A 19,580-nucleotide genomic window follows, 5' to 3' on the forward strand; every position below is an offset into this window, starting at 1 on the left:
AATGCAGTGATATTCAAGTTATTGCATAATGGCTCTGCGAAGCATTATTATCCTTGCAGAAATACTAGTGATTGTGAAATAAAACATTCTTAGTATTTTTTCCCCAGTTTCCTCATAACAATCCTCCTTTCAGATTCTATTGAAAAACACTGGAGGGTAGTTGTTGAGCTCCAGCCCTCTGCAGCACACAGTAATCCCACATGGGCCTGCTTTGGGTCATGCTCTAACTGCCGTTTGGTTTTGGTTGCTGTTCCTAGCAGCTCAACTTCCTGTTTGCGCCTGAACACAGCCAATTGGTGCCTGGTTTGCTGTGACACCTATACACCAGATAGGCCATTAGTCAATCCCAGAGTAAACAAAGTATCAACCTCTCCCTCAGAATAGTCCAGAGCACATTATAACAGCTTGTAAATGCCAAGCAATATGCAAAGTCATTGAAGTTATTGCACATGAGTTAGAGGACTAGACCGTCAGACATCTCCATATCTTACATACCACATATTTTAATTTAGTTTAGACTCATTCAAGTCCTGGTTTGGTTGAATAGTCATTGTGCAAATGTAAACGATCAAGTTCGTGACATTACTGTAGTTCTCATTCAGGTCTGAATACATTGCACCAGCTAGTGGCTGTAGTAATAACTAGAATTTAATTGAAAGTACTGTAATTCAGTAGTTTGATGTTTGAACTCACAATAAAGCAATTAAGGTCAAATCAAAGTTTATTGATCGCATACACAGATTTAAAGATGTTATCGCATGTGCAGTGAAATGCTTGTGTTTGTCGCTCCAACAGTGCAATCCAAAACAATAAACATATATTCCCAAAAGTTAAAAGAAGGAGATTAAGAAATATCAGAATGAGCAATGTCAGAGTCCGAAATATTAATATATATACACTGAGTGTACAAACTATTAGGAACACCTTCCTAATATTGAGCTGCACCCCATTTTGCCCTCAGAAAAGCCTCAATTCATTGGGGCATGGACTCTAGAAGGTGTCAAAAGCATTCCACAGGGATGCTGGCCCATGTTGGCTGGATGTTCTTTGGATGGTGGACCATTCTTGACCACTCTACACACAGGAAACTGTTGAGCAAGAAAACACCAGCAGCTTTGCAGACACACTCAAACCGATGCACCGGCACCTACTACCATACCCCATTAAAAGTCACATAAATATTTTGTCTTGCCAATTCACTTTCTGAATGGCACAGGAGAGGGACGGAAGCAAAACTGTTACACATACACAATACATGTCTCAATTGTCTGAAGGCTTAAAAATCCATCTTTAACCTGTATCCTCCCCTTCATCTACACCGGTTGAATTGGATTTAACAGGTGACATCAATAACGGATCATAGATTTCACTTGGATTCACATGGTCAGTCTATGTCATGGAAAGAGCAGGTGTTCCTATTGTTTTGTACACTCAGTGTACATATAAAGTGGGTTAAACAGTATGTAAATATTAAGTGACCAGTGTTCAATGACTATACCGGGTGATAAGAGCGTCTGCTAAATGACTTAAATGTAAATGTAATGTAATGGTAGACGGCTAGTGACAGTGTCTAAGGTTCAGAGCAAGGTACTGGGCAGGAATGTAGAAGTTATGTGAAGAAGGTAAAAACAACATAAAAGCTCAGATTTTCTTCTCTTTAGGTCAGTGCCAAGTTCAAGTTAAATTTTTTCCATGCATCATGAAAGCTCTCTTTACTCAATTGGACGACGTGAGCCTGGATATTGGGAAATACCTAGCCAATTGCACAACTGAATAAATTCAACCCAAATGTGTTTTCCGCATTTACCCCAAACCGTCAGATCAAAGAGGTGGGGGGCCTGCCTTAATCGAGATCCATGTCATCTGGACCCAGGGAGCAGTTGTTGTTGGGAATTAACTGTCTTGCTCAATGGCAGAACGGCAGATTTTTCCACCTTGCCTGCTCAGCAATTCGAACCAGCAACATTTCGTTACTGGACCAACGCTCTTAACTGCTAGGCTACCTGCCCCCCCTAATGATTATTATGATACTGTATGATCAGCCTTTTTCTGTAGAAATTGTTGTCTAGAAGATGAACACATGGTGGCAGTAGAGCACTTCTCAAAACTATAAAAACAACATTTCTTCATTCATAAATAAATTGTTGAAAGTATTGTAGCGACCCGCATAGATAACTGTAAATGATCAGTTATGCTGTGTTGAACTCTAGAAGGCCAGCATCCCGGAGACGCCTCTTCACTGTTGACGTTGAGATTGGTATTTTGCGGGTACTATTGAATGAAGCTGCCAATTGAGGACTTGTGAGGCATCTGTTTCTCAAACTAGACACTCTAATGTACTTGTCTTCTTGCTCAGTTGTGCGCCGGGGCCTCCCACTCTTTCTATTCTGGTTAGAGCCAGTTTGCGCTATTCTGTGAAGGGAGTAGTACACAGCATTGTACGAGATCTTCAGTTTCTTTCTCACATGGCATAGCATTCATTTCTCAGAACATGAATAGACTGATGAGTTTCAGAAGAAAGGTTTTTTTTCTGGACATTTTGAGCCTATAATCGAACCCACAACTGCTGATGCTCCAGATACTCAACTAGTCTAAAGAAGGCCAGTGTTATTGCTTCTTTAATCAGGACAACAGTTTTCAGCTGTGCTAACATAATTTCTTAGGGTTTTCTAATGATCAATTAGCCTTTTAAAATGTTGAATTTGGATTAACTAACACAATGTGCCATTGGAACACAAGAGTGATGGTTACTGATAATGGGCCTCTGTTTGCCTATGTAGATATTCCAAAAAAAATCTCCTGTTTCCAGCTACAACAGTCATTTACAACATTAACAATGTCCACACGGATCAATTTGATGTTATTTTAATGGACAAAATATGTGCTTTTCTTTCAAAAACAAGGACATTTCTATCTGACCCCAAACTTTTGAATGGTTTTGTATGTTGCATAGAAATCCGAAGAGGGTGGCCAGCAGAGATAGGTGGGGTGGGCTAAGGGAAGCTGAGGGTTGGGATGTGGATGGAGACAAGTGGGAGTGGAGTTGCTGTGTGGGAGATAGTATGATGGTCAAAGATAAAAGTACAAAATAAAACATACTTTTTATTATGTTTGAAGACACTGAGGGGCAGTGTTTTTACAACTAATGCCAGTTTGCCTGAGACTGATGCCGTGCAGGTGTTTGTGCACATGCATATACATACACTCTCATTCAAATACACACAATGTAATAGTGCCAGACATGCACACAAACATGTGGATGGAATTAATTAGAATTAATTTATTAGTGGCCAGCAGCATACCACTGCTGGCTTGCTTCTGAAGCTAAGCAGGGTTGGTCCTGGTCAGTCCCTGGATGGGAGACCAGATGCTGCTGGAAGTGGTGTTAGAGGGCCAGTAGGAAGCACTCTTTCCTCTGACCTAAAAAATATCCCAATGCCCCAGGGCAGTGTCGTCCCGGTGTCCTGGCTAAATTCCCGATCTGGCCCTTAAACCATTCACGGTCACCTAATAATCCCCAGTTTACAATTAGCTCATTAATCCCCCTCCTATCCCCTGTAACTATTCCCCAGGTCATTGCTGTAAATTAGAATGTGTTCTCAGTCAACTTATCTGGTAAAATAGCGGATTTTTTTATTCTTGGGAGGGGCCTGTGGGAGCGGTCTCGGGGAACTGTGGGGGGGATCTTGGAGGGTTCGGGTTCACGTTTTTTGGCCTGGTGGGAGATCTGTCAACGTGCCCTTGAGTAGGGCATTGACCCTGGATGCTTCTGTGTGTCGCTCTGAAAGGAGTCTGTTGGATGACTGGTGTGGTGTAGTTGTTGAGCGGCTTCACTGCAAGTATATTGTATGTTTTGGATTCAATAAAGAACATTTAAAAAATAATAAAGTCGACTGATCCATAGCAGACACAGCAGATGTGGCTGTAGTAATTGCATGCTTGATTAGCATCAGTTGTTCATCATATAGCCTAGTAGTACAGTGTTAATGTGTCCTAGTGCAGATGTGTTTATCATAGGCATTTACTAGTCTACCAGATGCACTACAGAATTTGGTGGGACAGCAGAACACCAGGTATGGGATCATCAAGATCTTCGACTCCCTTCAGGAGACTTATGCCAACAAGCATCTACTTTATGTAAGTTCACCTCACCATCTCTGAAAAGACCCAAGTATTCTGAAACATGCTGTTGTGGTGCTGGTTGAAAGAGACACCCACTATTCTATTGGGAATTGCACAAATGCAACCAGGTTTGCCACGTAGTGGCTCAATTCAGAACAGCATTACATTACTGCTGGTAGGTCAGACCACTCAAAGGGAGGGAGAATGGGTTTGAAATAAGCTTTTGGCTAGAAAGAAGCGTGTACAGGCCACTTTTCTCTCTGTAATTGATTATGATGACGTTATTGTATATGCATACAACCTCCACCGTCTTACAGAGACTGGGCTCTGTTGATCATGCATCCTTGTGCTTTATTACAAAAGCCAAGTCAATCACCTACCATTGCACCTTGTACCAAATGGTAGGTTGGAACTCACTTTATATGCGCAGAAAGCTACATTTGTATGTGTTCATCTACAAAGACCTTTTGGGTGAACTCCCTCTACCTCTATAGTCTGGTCTCCTTCACCACCAGCAGTTACCATATCCGGTCTGCTAGGTGGTTGCTACTTAAAGTCCCCAGGACATTCACAGTATTAGGCAAGACTGCCTTCTCTTCTTGTACACCAGAGGCATGGGATAGTTTCCAATCCATGCTTCATTTAGATATGTTAGTGCCACTGAATGAATTTAAAATAATGATGGGAGACTCTGTACGGAGGAGTGTATATGCTTGTTTTAGGATGGATCATGTTGTAACGGCGTTCGTCTGTTGAAGGAAGAGAGTCGGACCGAAATGCAGCGTGTTTGTTACTCATGATCTTTAATTAATGAAAAGTGACGATACATGAAATAACTAAATACAAAAACAACAAACGGAACGAGAAACCTATTACAGCCTATCTGGTGAACACTACACAAAGACAGGAACAATCACCCATGAAATACAAAGCGAAACTATGGCTCCCTAAATACGGTTCCCAATCAGAGACAATGAGAAATCACCTGACTCTGATTGAGAATCGCCTCAGGCAGCCAAGCCTATACAACACCCCTAATCAGCCGCGATCCCAAAATAATACAAACCCCAATACGAAAACAACATATAAACCCATGTCACACCCTGGCATACCCAAACATATAACAAAAACACAAAATACAATGACCAAGGCATGACAGAACCCCCCCCCCCTAAGGTGCGGACTCCCGGACGCACCTCAAACCATAGGAAGGGTCCGGGTGGGCGTCTGTCCATGGTGGCGGCTCCGGCTCGGGACGTGGACCCCACTCCATTAATGTCCTTGTTCCTCCCCTTCGCGTCCTGGGATAATCCACCCTCTCCGCCGACCATGGCCTAATAGTCCTCACCCAGATCCCCACTGGACTGAGGGGCAGTTCGTGACTGAGGGGCAGCTCGGGACTGAGGGGCAGCTCGGGACTGAGGGGCAGCTCGGGACAGAGGGGCATCTCGGGACAGAAGCAGCCCGGGACTGAGGGGCAGCCCGGGACTGAAGGGAAGCCCAGTACTGAGAGGAAGCCCAGTACTGAGAGGAAGCCCAGTACTGAGAAGAAGCTCAGGCAGGTAGTAGGCTCTGGTAAATCCTGGCTGGCTGGCGGAACTGGAAGATTCAGGTTGACTAGCAGATCTGGAAGATTCTGGTTGACTGGCAGATCTGGAAGAGACTGGTTTACTGGCAGATCTGGAAGAGACTGGTTGTCTGGCAGATCTGGAAGAGACTGGTTGTCTGGCAGATCTGGAAGAGACTGGTTGTCTGGCAGATCTGGAAGAGACTAGTTGTCTGGCAGATCTGGAAGAGACTGGTTGTCTGGCAGATCTGGAAGAGACTGGTTGTCTGGCAGATCTGGAAGAGACTGGTTGTCTGGCAGATCTGGAAGAGACTGGTTGTCTGGCAGATCTGGAAGAGACTGGTTGTCTGGCAGATCTGGAAGAGACTGGTTGTCTGGCAGATCTAGAATATCATGGCTTCTGGCGGATCTAGCTGCTCTATGCAGACTGACAGCTCTGGCTGCTTCTTACAGACTGATAGCTCTGGCTGCTTCATGCAGACTGACAGCTCTGGCTGCTTCATGCAGACTGACAGCTCTGACTGCTCCATGCAGGCTGACAGCTCTCTGCAGACTGGCAGATCCTGGCTGACTGGCACTTCTGGCAGATCCTGGCAGACTGGTGGATCCTGGCTGACTGGTGGATCTAACTGATCCTGACAGACTGGCGGCGCTGGGCAGACTGGCGGCGCTGGGCAGACTGGCGGCGCTGGGCAGACTGCCGGCGCTGGGCAGACTGGGAGCACTGGCGGCGCTGGGCAGACTGGGAACACTGGCGGCGCTGGGCAGACTGGCGGCGCTGGGCAGACTGGGAGCACTGGCGGCGCTGGGCAGACTGGGAGCACTGGCGGCGCTGGGCAGACTGGGAGCACTGGCGGCGCTGGGCAGACTGGGAGCACTGGGCAGACTGGCGGCGCCTTGCAGACTAGCAGCTCTGGCTGCTTCATGCAAACTGACAGCTCAGGCTGCTCCGAACAGGCAGGAGGCTCCGGCACCGCTGTAGAGAAGGAAGGCTCTGATAGCGCTGAACAGGCGGGAGACTCCGACAGCGCAGGAGGGAAGGAAGGCTCTAATAGCGCTGAACAGACAGGAGACTCCAGTAGCGCAGGAGGGAAGGAAGGCTCTGGCTGTGCTGAACAGGCGAGGCGCACTGGAGGCCTGGTGCGTGGTGCTGGAACTGGTGCTACAGGATCGAGGACATGCACAGGAAGCCTGGTGCGGGGAGCTGCCACCGGAGGACTGGAGTGTGGAGGTGGCACAGGATGGGCTTGACCGTGAAGGCGTACTGGAGATCTTGAGAGCAGTGTAGGCACAGGACGTGCAAGGCTAGGGATGTGCACAGGAGGCCTGGTGCGTGAGGCTGGTACCAACTTCACCAGCCGACTAACACGCACCTCAGGTTGAGTATAGAGCGCTAACTCAGGTGCTATCAAATCCCGACACGATCCGTCGGACGAATATCGTATCTATAGCACCAAGCTAGCAACTCCCTCATTACTCTCCACTCCACTTTCCCCATTAACTCCTTCACAGTCTCTGCTTCGCTCACCTCTAACACTGGCTCTGGTTCTGGTCTCCTCCTTGGTTCCTCACGATAAACAAGGAGAGTTGGCTCAGGTCTATCTCCTGACTCAGCCATACTCTCCCTGAGCCCCCCAATACATTTTTTGGGGTGACTTTCGGTTTTCGCTCTGCGCCGCCTTCTCTTTTTTATTGACTCCATTCGCCTATAGCCCTCTTCGCATTGCTGCAGCGAATCCCAGGCGGGCGCCTGCACTCTCTCTGGGTCGGCCGCCCACCTGTCAATTTCCTCCCACGTCGTATACTCCATGCCTCTACCGTCCATAACGTCCTCCTTTCGCTGCTGAAGCTGTCGCTGTCGCTGACAGTTTACATACTGCTTGGTCCGTGAGTGGTGGGTGATTCTGTAACGCCGTTCGTCTGTTGAAGGAAGAGAGTCGGACCGAAATGCAGCGTGCTTGTTACTCATGATCTTTAATGAATGAAAAGTGACGATACATGAAATAACTAAATACAAAAACAACAAACGGAACAAGAAACCTATTACAGCCTATCTGGTGAACACTACACAAAGACAGGAACAATCACCCACGAAATACAAAGCGAAACTATGGCTCCCTAAATACGGTTCCCAATCAGAGACAATGAGAAATCACCTGACTCTGATTGAGAATCGCCTCAGGCAGCCAAGCCTATACAACACCCCTAATCAGCCGCGATCCCAAAATAATACAAACCCCAATACGAAAACAACATATAAACCCATGTCACACCCTGGCCTACCCAAACATATAACAAAAACACAAAATACAATGACCAAGGCGTGACACATGTGGTATTGTTGTATGTTTTAATTATCTATTGTATTGATTGTTGCTGCCTTCTTGGCCAGGTCTCCCTTGAAAAAGAGACTCTGGGTCTCAATGGGATTTTCCTGGTTAAATAAAGGTTAAATAAAATAAGGGTATGTGTATTGTACATTCCAGAACCATTGCCATTTGTGCTATGCCAATAAAGTTTATATGTGAGAAACTCTGTTTGTAAAAGAGAGAGAGAGCAAAGACTATTTAATTCTATGGTTGGGAAGGTGTCGGTGAGTCACAGAGAGCCGCACACAGCCAATGGCTGTTGAAACGTTGACATTACATTTTTGCATCTGAGCTCCTAGAGTGTGCGGCTCTCTTTATTTTCAAGTTTCTACTCCGCTAGCCAGCACCTCGTCTTTATAGTTGTGCGTCACAGACCAGCTTCATAGGAGGATCTCCCTCACTGTATGAATCAGTCTCATACACTATATATATAAAAGTATGTGGACTCCCCTTCAAATTAGTGGATTTGGCTATTTCAGCCACATCTATTGACAGGTGTATACAATTGAGCACACCGCCGTGCAATCGCCATAGACAAACATTACCAGTAGAATGGCCTTACTGAAGAGCTCCGGGACTTTCAACATGGCACTGTCAAAGGATGTAAACTTTTGCCCTGCTAGAGCTGCCCCAGTCAACTTTAAGTGCTGGTATTGTGAAGTAGAAATGTCGAGGAGAAACAATGGCGCAGCCGTGAATTGGTAGGCCACACAAGCTCACAGAATGGGACTGCTGAGTGCTGAAGTGCATAGCGTGTAAAAAAAAATGTCTGTTCTCGGTTGCAACACTCGCTACCGAGCTCTAAACTACCTCTAGAAGCAACGTCAGCAAAATAACTGTTAGTCGGGAGCTTCATGAAATGGGTTTTCATGGCCAAGCAGCCGCACACAAGCCTAAGATCACCGTGCGAAAATCCAAGTGTTGGCTGGAGTGGTGTAAAGTTCGCCGCCATTGAGCACGTGATGAATCAAGCTTCACCATCTGGCAGTCCGATGGACGAATCTGGGTTTGGCGGATGTCAAAAGAATGCTACCTGCCCCAATGCATAGTGCCAACTGTAAAGTTTGATGGAGGAGGAATAATGGTCTGGGGCGGTTTTTCATGGTTTGGGCTAGGCCCCTTAGTTTCAGTGAAGGGAAATCTTAACGCTACAGCATACAATGACATTCTAGACAGTTCTACGCTTCCAAATTTGTGGCAATAGTTTGGGGACGGCCCTTTCCTGTTTCAGCATGACAATCCCCCATGCACAAAGCGAGGTCCATACAGAAATGATTTGTCGAGATTGGTGTGGAAGATCTTGACTGGCCTGCATAGAGCCCTGACTTCAACTCCATCGAACACCTTTGTGATGAATAGGAACGCCGACTGTGAGCCAAGCCTAATCGCCCAATATCAGTGCCCGACCTCATTAAGGCTCATTAAGGCTCGTGCCTGAATATAGGCTGAATATAAGTGAGCTCCAAGATGGCGTAGCAGTAACTCGTCCTGTCGTATCGTCTCTCTGTAAATATCGTCTCTTTTTCGTTTTAGATATTTTAGATATTTTTTTCTTCGCATATCTTTAAAAACATTTTGCTAAACCTAAGCTTCCAAATACTCTTCTGCAACCCGCCAATGTAGCTACTTTTCCTAAAGTAGTTATATTTACTTCGAAACCGAAACCGGAACCCTTCAACTGAAGCTAGGCAGCTATGCTAGCGGTCTTCAGCTAACCTTTAGCTCGGAAAGCTCTCGCCAGTTCGAACAACGCGACGCTAACCAGAGCATAACGGACCTATTTATTTTTTACCCCCGGATTCCCACCACAAACGGAACATTCTTCAGCTGGATCTTCACAACTAGCTATCGAGCTAAACAGCAACCCTGGTTGATTACTCCTGGCTAGCGTTTCCAACCACGTAGCTTGAAGCTAGCCCGGCCAGAGCTCCTAGCATACTCCTGGGCTTCTATACCCGGATCCACGACCGGTCTATCGATGTCACCGCATGAAGAGGAATAAACAGACTCACCCCATCGCGACGTCCCCCAAAGGCTAACTCACTAGCCCTCGCTATCTCCTTGCTTGCTAACTCGGCATGCTAACTGCTAGCTTGTTTAGCTTGTTTAGCCCAGAACACACCCAAGAACCTCCAGAAGCTAACCAACTAGCTACAAGCTATTTAGCTACCAGCTAGCTAGCTACAAGCTATTTAGCTACCAGCTAGCTAGCTACAAGCTACTTAGTCATTGTTAGTTTTCTTAACCTGGATAACACTCGCCAGCCCAGCCCCCCTGCCCCATCCACCGCTGCCCCCTGGACACTGATCACTTGGCTACATAGCTGATGCACGCTGGACCTGTCCATTAATCACGGTACTCCATTCTGCTTGTTTGTTTTATCTGTCGGCCCCGTTGCCTAGTCAATGCCATTTTACCTGCTGTTGTTATGCTAGCTGATTAGTTGTTGTCTCACCCACTGTTTTAGCTAGCTTTCCCAATTCAACACCTGTGATTACTGTATGCCTCGCTGTATGTCTCTCTCAAATGTCAATATGCCTTGTATACTGTTGCTCAGGTTAGTTATCATTGTTTTAGTTCACTATGGAGCCCCTAGTCCCACTCCTCATACCCCTGATACCTTTGTCCCTCCTCCAACATATGCGGTGACCTCACCCATTACAACCAGCATGTCCAGAGATAAAACCTCTCTCATCATCACCCAGTGCCTGGGCTTACCTCCGCCATACCCGCCCCCCACCATACCCCTGTCTGCGCATTATGCCCTGAATATATTCTACCATGCCCAGAAACCTGCTCCTCTAATTCTCTGTCCCCAACGCTCTAGGCGACCAGTTTTGATAGCCCTTAGCCGCACCCTCATACTACTCCTTCTCTGTTCCGCGGGTGATGTGGAGGTAAACCCTGGCCCTGCATGTCCCCAGGCACCCTCATTTGTTGACTTCTGTGATCGAAAAAGCCTTGGTTTCACGTATGTCAACATCAGAAGCCTCCTCCCTAAGTTTGTTTTACTCACTGCTTTAGCACACTCTGCTAACCCTGATGTCCTTGCCGTGTCTGAATCCTGGCTCAGGAAGGCCACCAAAAATTCAGAGATTTCCATACCCAACTATAACATCTTCTGTCAAGATAGAACTGCTAAAGGGGGAGGAGTTGCAGTCTACTGCAGAGATAGCCTGCAAAGTAATGTCATACTTTCCAGGTCCATACCCAAACAGTTCGAACTACTAATTCTGAAAATTACTCTCTCCAGAAATAAGTCTCTCACTGTTGCCGCCTGCTACCGACCCCCCTCAGCTCCCAGCTGTGCCCTGGACACCATTTGTGAATTGATTGCCCGACATCTAGCTTCAGAGTTTGTTCTGCTAGGTGACCTAAACTGGGATATGCTTAACACCCCGGCAGTCCTACAATCTAAGCTAGATGCCCTCAATCTCACACAAATCATCAAAGAACCCACCAGGTACAACCCTAACTCTGTAAGCAAGGGCACCCTCATAGACGTCATCCTGACCAACTGGCCCTCCAAATACACCTCCGCTGTCTTCAACCAGGATCTCAGCGACCACTGCCTCATTGCCTGTATCCGCTACGGTGCCGCAGTCAAACGACCACCCCTCATCACTGTCAAACGCTCCCTAAAACACTTCTGTGAGCAGGCCTTTATAATCGACCTGGCCCGGGTATCCTGGAAGGACATTGACCTCATCCCGTCAGTTGAGGATGCCTGGTCATTCTTTAAGAGTAACTTCCTCACCATTTTAGATAAGCATGCTCCGTTCAAAAAATGCAGAACTAAGAACAGATACAGCCCTTGGTTCACTCCAGATCTGACTGCCCTCGACCAGCACAAAAACATCCTGTGGCGGACTGCAATAGCATCGAACAGTCCCCGCAATATGCAACTGTTCAGGGAAGTCAGGAACCAATACACGCAGTCAGTCAGGAAAGCTAAGGCCAGCTTCTTCAGGCAGAAGTTTGCATCCTGTAGCTCCAACTCCAAAAAGTTCTGGGACACTGTGAAGTCCATGGAGAACAAGAGCACCTCCTCCCAGCTGCCCACTGCACTGAGGCTAGGGAACACGGTCACCACCGACAAATCCATGATTATCGAAAACTTCAACAAGCATTTCTCAACGGCTGGCCATGCCTTCCACCTGGCTACTCCTACCTCGGCCAACAGCCCCGGCCCCCCCGCAGCTCCTCGCCCAAGCCTCTCCAGGTTCTCCTTTACCCAAATCCAGATAGCAGATGTTCTGAAAGAGCTGCAAAACCTGGACCCGTATAAATCAGCTGGGCTTGACAATCTGGACCCTCTATTTCTGAAACTATCCGCCGCCATTGTCGCAACCCCTATTACAAGCCTGTTCAACCTCTTTTTCATATCGTCTGAGAACCCCAAGGACTGGAAAGCTGCCGCAGTCATCCCCCTCTTCAAAGGGGGTGACACTCTGGACCCAAACTGTTACAGACCTATATCCATTCTGCCCTGCCTATCTAAGGTCTTCGAAAGCCAAGTCAACAAACAGGTGACTGACCATCTCGAATCCCACCGTACCTTCTCCGCTATGCAATCTGGTTTCCGAGCCGGTCACGGGTGCACCTCAGCCACACTCAAGGTACTAAACGACATCATAACCGCCATCGATAAAAGACAGTACTGTGCAGCCGTCTTCATCGACCTTGCCAAGGCTTTCGACTCTGTCAATCACCATATTCTTATCGGCAGACTCAGTAGCCTCGGTTTTTCGGATGACTGCCTTGCCTGGTTCACCAATTACTTTGCAGACAGAGTTCAGTGTGTCAAATCGGAGGGCATGTTGTCCGGTCCTCTGGCAGTCTCTATGGGGGTGCCACAGGGTTCAATTCTCGGGCCGACTCTTTTCTCTGTATATATCAATGATGTTGCTCTTGCTGCGGGCGATTCCCTGATCCACCTCTACGCAGACCACACCATTGTATACACTTTTGGCCCGTCATTGGACACTGTGCTATCTAACCTCCAATCGAGCTTCAATGCCATACAACACTCCTTCCGTGGCCTCCAACTGCTCTTAAACGCTAGTAAAACCAAATGCATGCTTTTCAACCGATCGCTGCCTGCACCCGCATGCCCGACTAGCATCACCACACTGGATGGCTCCGACCTTGAATATGTGGACACCTATAAGTACCTAGGTGTCTGGCTAGACTGCAAACTCTCCTTCCAGACCCATATCAAACATCTCCAATCGAAAATCAAATCAAGAATCGGCTTTCTATTCCGCAACAAAGCCTCCTTCACTCACGCTGCCAAGCTTACCCTAGTAAAACTGACTATCCTACCGATCCTCGACTTCGGCGACGTCATCTACAAAATTGCTTCCAACACTCTACTCAGCAAACTGGATGCAGTTTATCACAGTGCCATCCGTTTTGTCACTAAAGCACCTTATACTACCCACCACTGCGACTTGTATTATCTCAGCTCACTGGTCACGATGGCAATACCCATCCGTAGCACGAGCTCCAGCAGGTGTATCTCATTGATCATCCCTAAAGCCAACACCTCATTCGGCCGCCTTTCATTCCAGTACTCTGCTGCCTGTGACTGGAACGAATTGCAAAAATCGCTGAAGTTGGAGACTTTTATCTCCCTCACCAACTTCAAACATCAGCTAGCTGAGCAGCTAACTGATCGCTGCAGCTGTACATAATCTATTGGTAAATAGCACACCCATTTTCACCTACCTCATCCCCACAGTTTTTATTTATTTACTTTTCTGCTCTTTTGCACACCAATATCTCTACCTGTACATGATCATCTGATAGCTAGCTACATAGCCGTCTTTGTATCAAAGATAATTGTGTAGTCTAGAGCGATTTTCTAGGTTAGCCAGCCAGCTATTGTCGTTCTTTTAACGCAACGTAACGTAAACAACACTGCTAGCTAGCCAGCTAGCCCCCGAATAGCAACACTGTAGAAACTATTACACTCAACGGAACGACTTGATTAGTGTAGTGTCAACAACGCACCCACTGCCAGCTAGCCTACTTCAGCAGTACTGTATCATTTTAATCATTTTAGTCAATAAGATTCTTGCTACGTAGCTTAACTTTCTGAACATTCGAGACGTGTAGTCCACTTGTCATTCCAATCTCCTTTGCATTAGCGTAGCCTCTTCTGTAGCCTGTCAACTATGTGTCTGTTTATCCCTGTTCTCTCCTCTCTGCACAGACCATACAAACGCTCCACACCGCGTGGCCCTACTCTGGTGGTCCCAGCGCGCACGACCCACGTGGAGTTCCAGGTCTCCGGTAGCCTCTGGAACTGCCAATCTGCGGTCAACAAGGCAGAGGTCATCTCAGCCTATGCCTCCCTCCAGTCCCTCGACTTCTTGGCACTGACGGAAACATGGATCACCACAGACAACACTGCTACTCCTACTGCTCTCTCTTCGTCCGCCCACGTGTTCTCGCACACACCGAGAGCATCTGGTCAGCGGGGTGGTGGCACCGGGATCCTCATCTCTCCCAAGTGGTCATTCTCTCTTTCTCCCCTTACCCATCTGTCTATCGCCTCCTTTGAATTCCATGCTGTCACAGTTACTAGCCCTTTCAAGCTTAACATCCTTATCATTTATCGCCCTCCAGGTTCCTCGGAGAGTTCATCAATGAGCTTGATGCCTTGATAAGCTCCTTTCCTGAGGACGGCTCACCTCTCACAGTTCTGGGCGACTTTAACCTCCCCACGTCTACCTTTGACTCATTCCTCTCTGCCTCCTTCTTTCCACTCCTCTCCTCTTTTGACCTCACGCTCTCACCTTCCCCCCCTACTCACAAGGCAGGCAATACGCTCGACCTCATCTTTACTAGATGCTGTTCTTCCACTAACCTCATTGCAACTCCCCTCCATGTCTCCGACCACTACCTTGTATCCTTTTCCCTCTCGCTCTCATCCAACACCTCCCACACTGCCCCTACTCGGATGGTATCGCGCCGTCCCAACCTTCGCTCTCTCTCCCCCGCTACTCTCTCCTCTTCCATCCTATCATCTCTTCCCTCCGCTCAAACCTTCTCCCACCTATCTCCCGATTCTGCCTCCTCAACCCTCCTCTCCTCCCTCTCTGCATCCCTTGACTCTCTATGTCCCCTATCCTCCAGGCCGGCTCGGTCCTCACCTCCCGCTCCGTGGCTCGATGACTCATTGCGAGCTCACAGAACAGGGCTCCGGGCAGCCGAGCGGAAATGGAGGAAAACTCGCCTCCCTGCGGACCTGGCATCCTTTCACTCCCTCCTCTCTACATTTTCCTCCTCTGTCTCTGCTGCTAAAGCCACTTTCTACCACGCTAAATTCCAAGCATCTGCCTCTAACCCTAGGAAGCTCTTTTGCCACCTTCTCCTCCCTCCTGAATCCTCCTCCCCTCCCCCCCTCCTCCCTCTCTGCAGATGACTTCGTCAACCATTTTGAAAAGAAGGTCGACGACATCCGATCCTCGTTTGCTAAGTCAAACGACACCGCTGGTTCTGCTCACACTGCCCTACCCTGTGCTCTGACCTCTTTCTCCCCTCTCTCTCCAGATGAAATCTCGCGTCTTGTGACGGCCGGCCGCCCAACAACCTGCCCGCTTGACCCTATCCCCTCCTCTCTTATCCAGACCATTTCCGGAGACCTTCTCCCTTACCTCACCTCGCTCATCAACTCATCCCTGACCGCTGGCTACGTCCCTTCCGTCTTCAAGAGAGCGAGAGTTGCACCCCTTCTGAAAAAACCTACACTCGATCCCTCCGATGTCAACAATTACAGACCAGTATCCCTTCTTTCTCTTCTCTCCAAAACTCTTGAACGTGCCGTCCTTGGCCAGCTCTGCCGTCCTTGGCCAGCAGACATATCAGTGTGGATGACGGATCACCACCTCAAGCTGAACCTCGGCAAGACGGAGCTGCTCTTCCTCCCGGGGAAGGACTGCCCGTTCCATGATCTCGCCATCACGGTTGACAACTCCATTGTGTCCTCCTCCCAGAGCGCCAAGAACCTTGGCGTGATCCTGGACAACACCCTGTCGTTCTCAACCAACATCAAGGCGGTGGCCCGTTCCTGTAGGTTCATGCTCTACAACATCCGCAGAGTACGACCCTGCCTCACACAGGAAGCGGCGCAGGTCCTAATCCAGGCACTTGTCATCTCCCGTCTGGATTACTGCAACTCGCTGTTGGCTGGGCTCCCTGCCTGTGCCATTAAACCCCTTCAACTCATCCAGAACGCCGCAGCCCGTCTGGTGTTCAACCTTCCCAAGTTCTCTCACGTCACCCCGCTCCTCCGTTCTCTCCACTGGCTTCCAGTTGAAGCTCGCATCCGCTACAAGACCATGGTGCTTGCCTACGGAGCTGTGAGGGGAACGGCACCTCAGTACCTCCAGGCTCTGATCAGGCCCTACACCCAAACAAGGGCACTGCGTTCATCCACCTCTGGCCTGCTCGCCTCCCTACCACTGAGGAAGTACAGCTCCCGCTCAGCCCAGTCAAAACTGTTCGCTGCCCTGGCCCCCAATGGTGGAACAAACTCCCTCACGACGCCAGGACAGCGGAGTCAATCACCACCTTCCAGAGACACCTGAAACCCCACCTCTTTAAGGAATACCTAGGATAGGATAAGTAATCCCTCTCACCCCCCCTTAAGTTTTAGATGCACTATTGTAAAGTGACTGTTCCACTGGATGTCATAGGGTGAATGCACCAATTTGTAAGTCGCTCTGGATAAGAGCGTCTGCTAAATGACTTAAATGTAAATGTAATGATAATTTATCACTCCAGTGTTAATCTGCAATATTGTAATTATTCGCCTACCTCCTCATGCCTTTTGCACACATTGTATATAGACTCCCCTTTTTTTCTCTGTGTTATTTACTTGTTAATTGTTTAGTCCATGTGTAACTCTGTGTTGTCTGTTCACACTGCTATGCTTTATCTTGGCCAGGTCGCAGTTGCAAATGAGAACCTGTTCTCAACTAGCCTACCTGGTTAAATAAAGGTGAAATAAAAATAAAAAAATAAAAAAAATAAAGAAGCAAGTCCCTGCAGCAACATCTAGTGCAAAGCCTTCCCAGAAGAGTAGAGGTTGTTATAACAGCAAAGGGGGGACCAACTCCATATTAATGCCCATGATTTTGGAATGAGATGCTCAATGAGCAGGTGTCTACATACTCATGTATGTACATGCAAGCTTAAAACAAAATGCACAGAACAGACTCCTCCACTTGAATCCAGGCTGAAAAAAAGAAAAAAAAAGGCTGAAGTGATATATTGCTTAATGTCCTCCTGACATGCTTCCTCTGCCCCTGTTTCAGGTTCTGATGGATGATCCTCAAAGAGCTCTGTCCAGAACTCAACGTGGGGACGGACCAGATCTGATAGCAGGTGTCTACATACTCATGTATGTACATGCAAGCTTGTATGTATGTACATGCAAGCTTAAAACAAAATGCACAGAACAGACTCCTCCACTTGAATCCAGGCTGAAAAAAAAATGAAAAAAAGGCTGAAGTGATATATTGCTTAATGTCCTCCTGACATGCTTCCTCTGCCCCTGTTTCAGGTTCTGATGGATGATCCTCAAAGAGCTCTGTCCAGAACTCAAAGTGGGGACGGACCAGATCTGATAGTGTGAGGCTTATACTGTATGTACACAACACAGGATAGTGTATGGCTAATGTGGAGCAGAACCCTAATTTTAAGGCTGCTCATCCCAAATTGCACTTTTGACCAGAGCCCCTCTTCTCCCATAGGCCATAAAGTAGTGCACTATAAGGAAAAGGGTGTCATTTGGGACTAACTCTGACCCAGTGAAGGACATGGTGGTGCTCCTGGAGATCTATGTGGGCTTAAGTTATATATTTTATTTTCAAAAGAGAGACACTCAAAAGATTATGTATTGTGAAGGATTATATATTTTGTTTTGTAAATCTTCATTTTTATTCAACAGATAGATCATGAAATTAAACATGACATCAACACAAATGTACTATGATGTTCCAGCAGAGTATAATTCAAAATGTGATTTAACTGAATCCAAATGGATTATGTATTTTCTGTTGTTGTTCTGAGGTACCTTTTTATCTGAATACAGTTGATTATTTAGAGCTCAAACTAGGGAGACAAGCTTTGGTTCGTGTTACTGCGTTACATATTTTTGTTCAGTTACACTGCCAAGATCCATTGCAGAAAGCCAGGCTGTTTGATTGATGTCTTTGTTTGTTGTGGATCCAGGTAGGATTTCCAAAATGTGAATAGTTGTGAAATGATGAGTTTTGTGCCCATATGAAGAAAGAAAAACTGCATACCAACCTCGGACACATTCCTGACCAATATGTTACATGTATATGTTCTTTGTACAATGGCTTCATTGTGTAATATGTCATGTAAAGTAATTGTGACAATTTTATTTGTGATTTATTGATAATTATTTTTTGATAAAAATGAATTCTAAGAGTGTTTATAAGCAATAAATTGCTAAAGAAAAATGTTTGACTTGTTATATCCTTTTTGATTTATACGCTTTAGGCAAATTCCTTGTCAATGTAAACTCCTCAATTTTATGAATGACTGGAACCAACTGAATTTGCATTCTACAAATGAGAAAATGGCATCTGAATTTAAAGGAACCCAGTTTTGTGCAGAGTAGTACAGGTAACAGTTCTAACTTGTGGAGTCGATAGCTTAAACAACAATTCTTACTGTTAAGCATTTACACTGAGCGTACAATCACCATAATCTTATTCATACCACAGACTCACACTGAACATAAGGCATTCAGGTCTGATGTTATTTACTCAGGTAATTAATCTCAATGAGACAGAGGAGGCTCCTTGTATGTGGACTCCTTAGCCAGGGTCATTTTGCCAAAGGTGGTGTCCATCTGGCGGTCCTTGCACACTTCTGGGTTTGCCTGAGCAACCTAGCCAAAGATAATCCAGTAGTTAGCCTTAGATTAAGAATGTAACTAAATCTTACTAAAATACTATCTTTAATTGGCCTTCACAAATGCTGCGTTCATAGCTAGTGGGAAACTCTGAAAAAGACTATTTGTAATCTGGGAGCAACATGTGTTCATTTGCTTTGAACTCGTTGAAAACGCCGATTGGCTAATGGCAAACAAGGTGTGTCAACCATAAACTAAAAGTACAGCTATCATGCTTGCAAACAAATTATAGTGTTCATAAGCCATATTAAGAAATTGCTTTTCATAAGTGTTTTGTTGCATTTAACTTCCAAAATGCTGTTAGAGGTAATTTCCTTGATTAGCTGCCAAGGCAGCATCTATCAATCAATCAAATGTATTATAAAGCCCTTCTTACATCAGCTGATGTCACAAAGTTCTGTACAGAAACAAGAGCCTAAAATGCCAAACAGCAAGCATTGCAGGTGTAGAAGCACGGTGGCTTTTAAAAACTCCCTAGAAAGGCCAGAACCTAGGAAGAAACCTAGAGAGGAACCAGGCTATGATGGGGTGGCTGGTCCTAGTCTGGCTGTGCCGGGTGCAGATT

General features: G+C 46.7%; 1 long non-coding RNA gene across 4 annotated transcripts; it reads left to right on the forward strand.

Annotated features, from left to right (window-relative positions):
• Positions 1 to 10,349: 10,349 nt before the first annotated feature.
• On the forward strand, positions 10,350 to 18,561 carry LOC124042848. 4 transcript variants are annotated; one of them, XR_006840215.1, is made up of 3 exons: positions 10,350 to 10,413; positions 17,385 to 17,470; positions 17,633 to 18,561. It is a non-coding gene; the product is annotated as an uncharacterized LOC124042848 (long non-coding RNA). The 4 variants fall into 4 exon arrangements; XR_006840216.1 differs by lacking the exon at positions 10,350 to 10,413 and adding an exon at positions 13,717 to 13,761; XR_006840217.1 differs by lacking the exon at positions 10,350 to 10,413 and adding an exon at positions 17,039 to 17,068.
• The last annotated feature ends 1,019 nt before the right edge of the window (positions 18,562 to 19,580 follow it).

Source organism: Oncorhynchus gorbuscha, linkage group LG09 (assembly GCF_021184085.1).
Source record: "Oncorhynchus gorbuscha isolate QuinsamMale2020 ecotype Even-year linkage group LG09, OgorEven_v1.0, whole genome shotgun sequence".
Classification (NCBI taxonomy): Eukaryota; Metazoa; Chordata; class Actinopteri; order Salmoniformes; family Salmonidae; genus Oncorhynchus; species Oncorhynchus gorbuscha.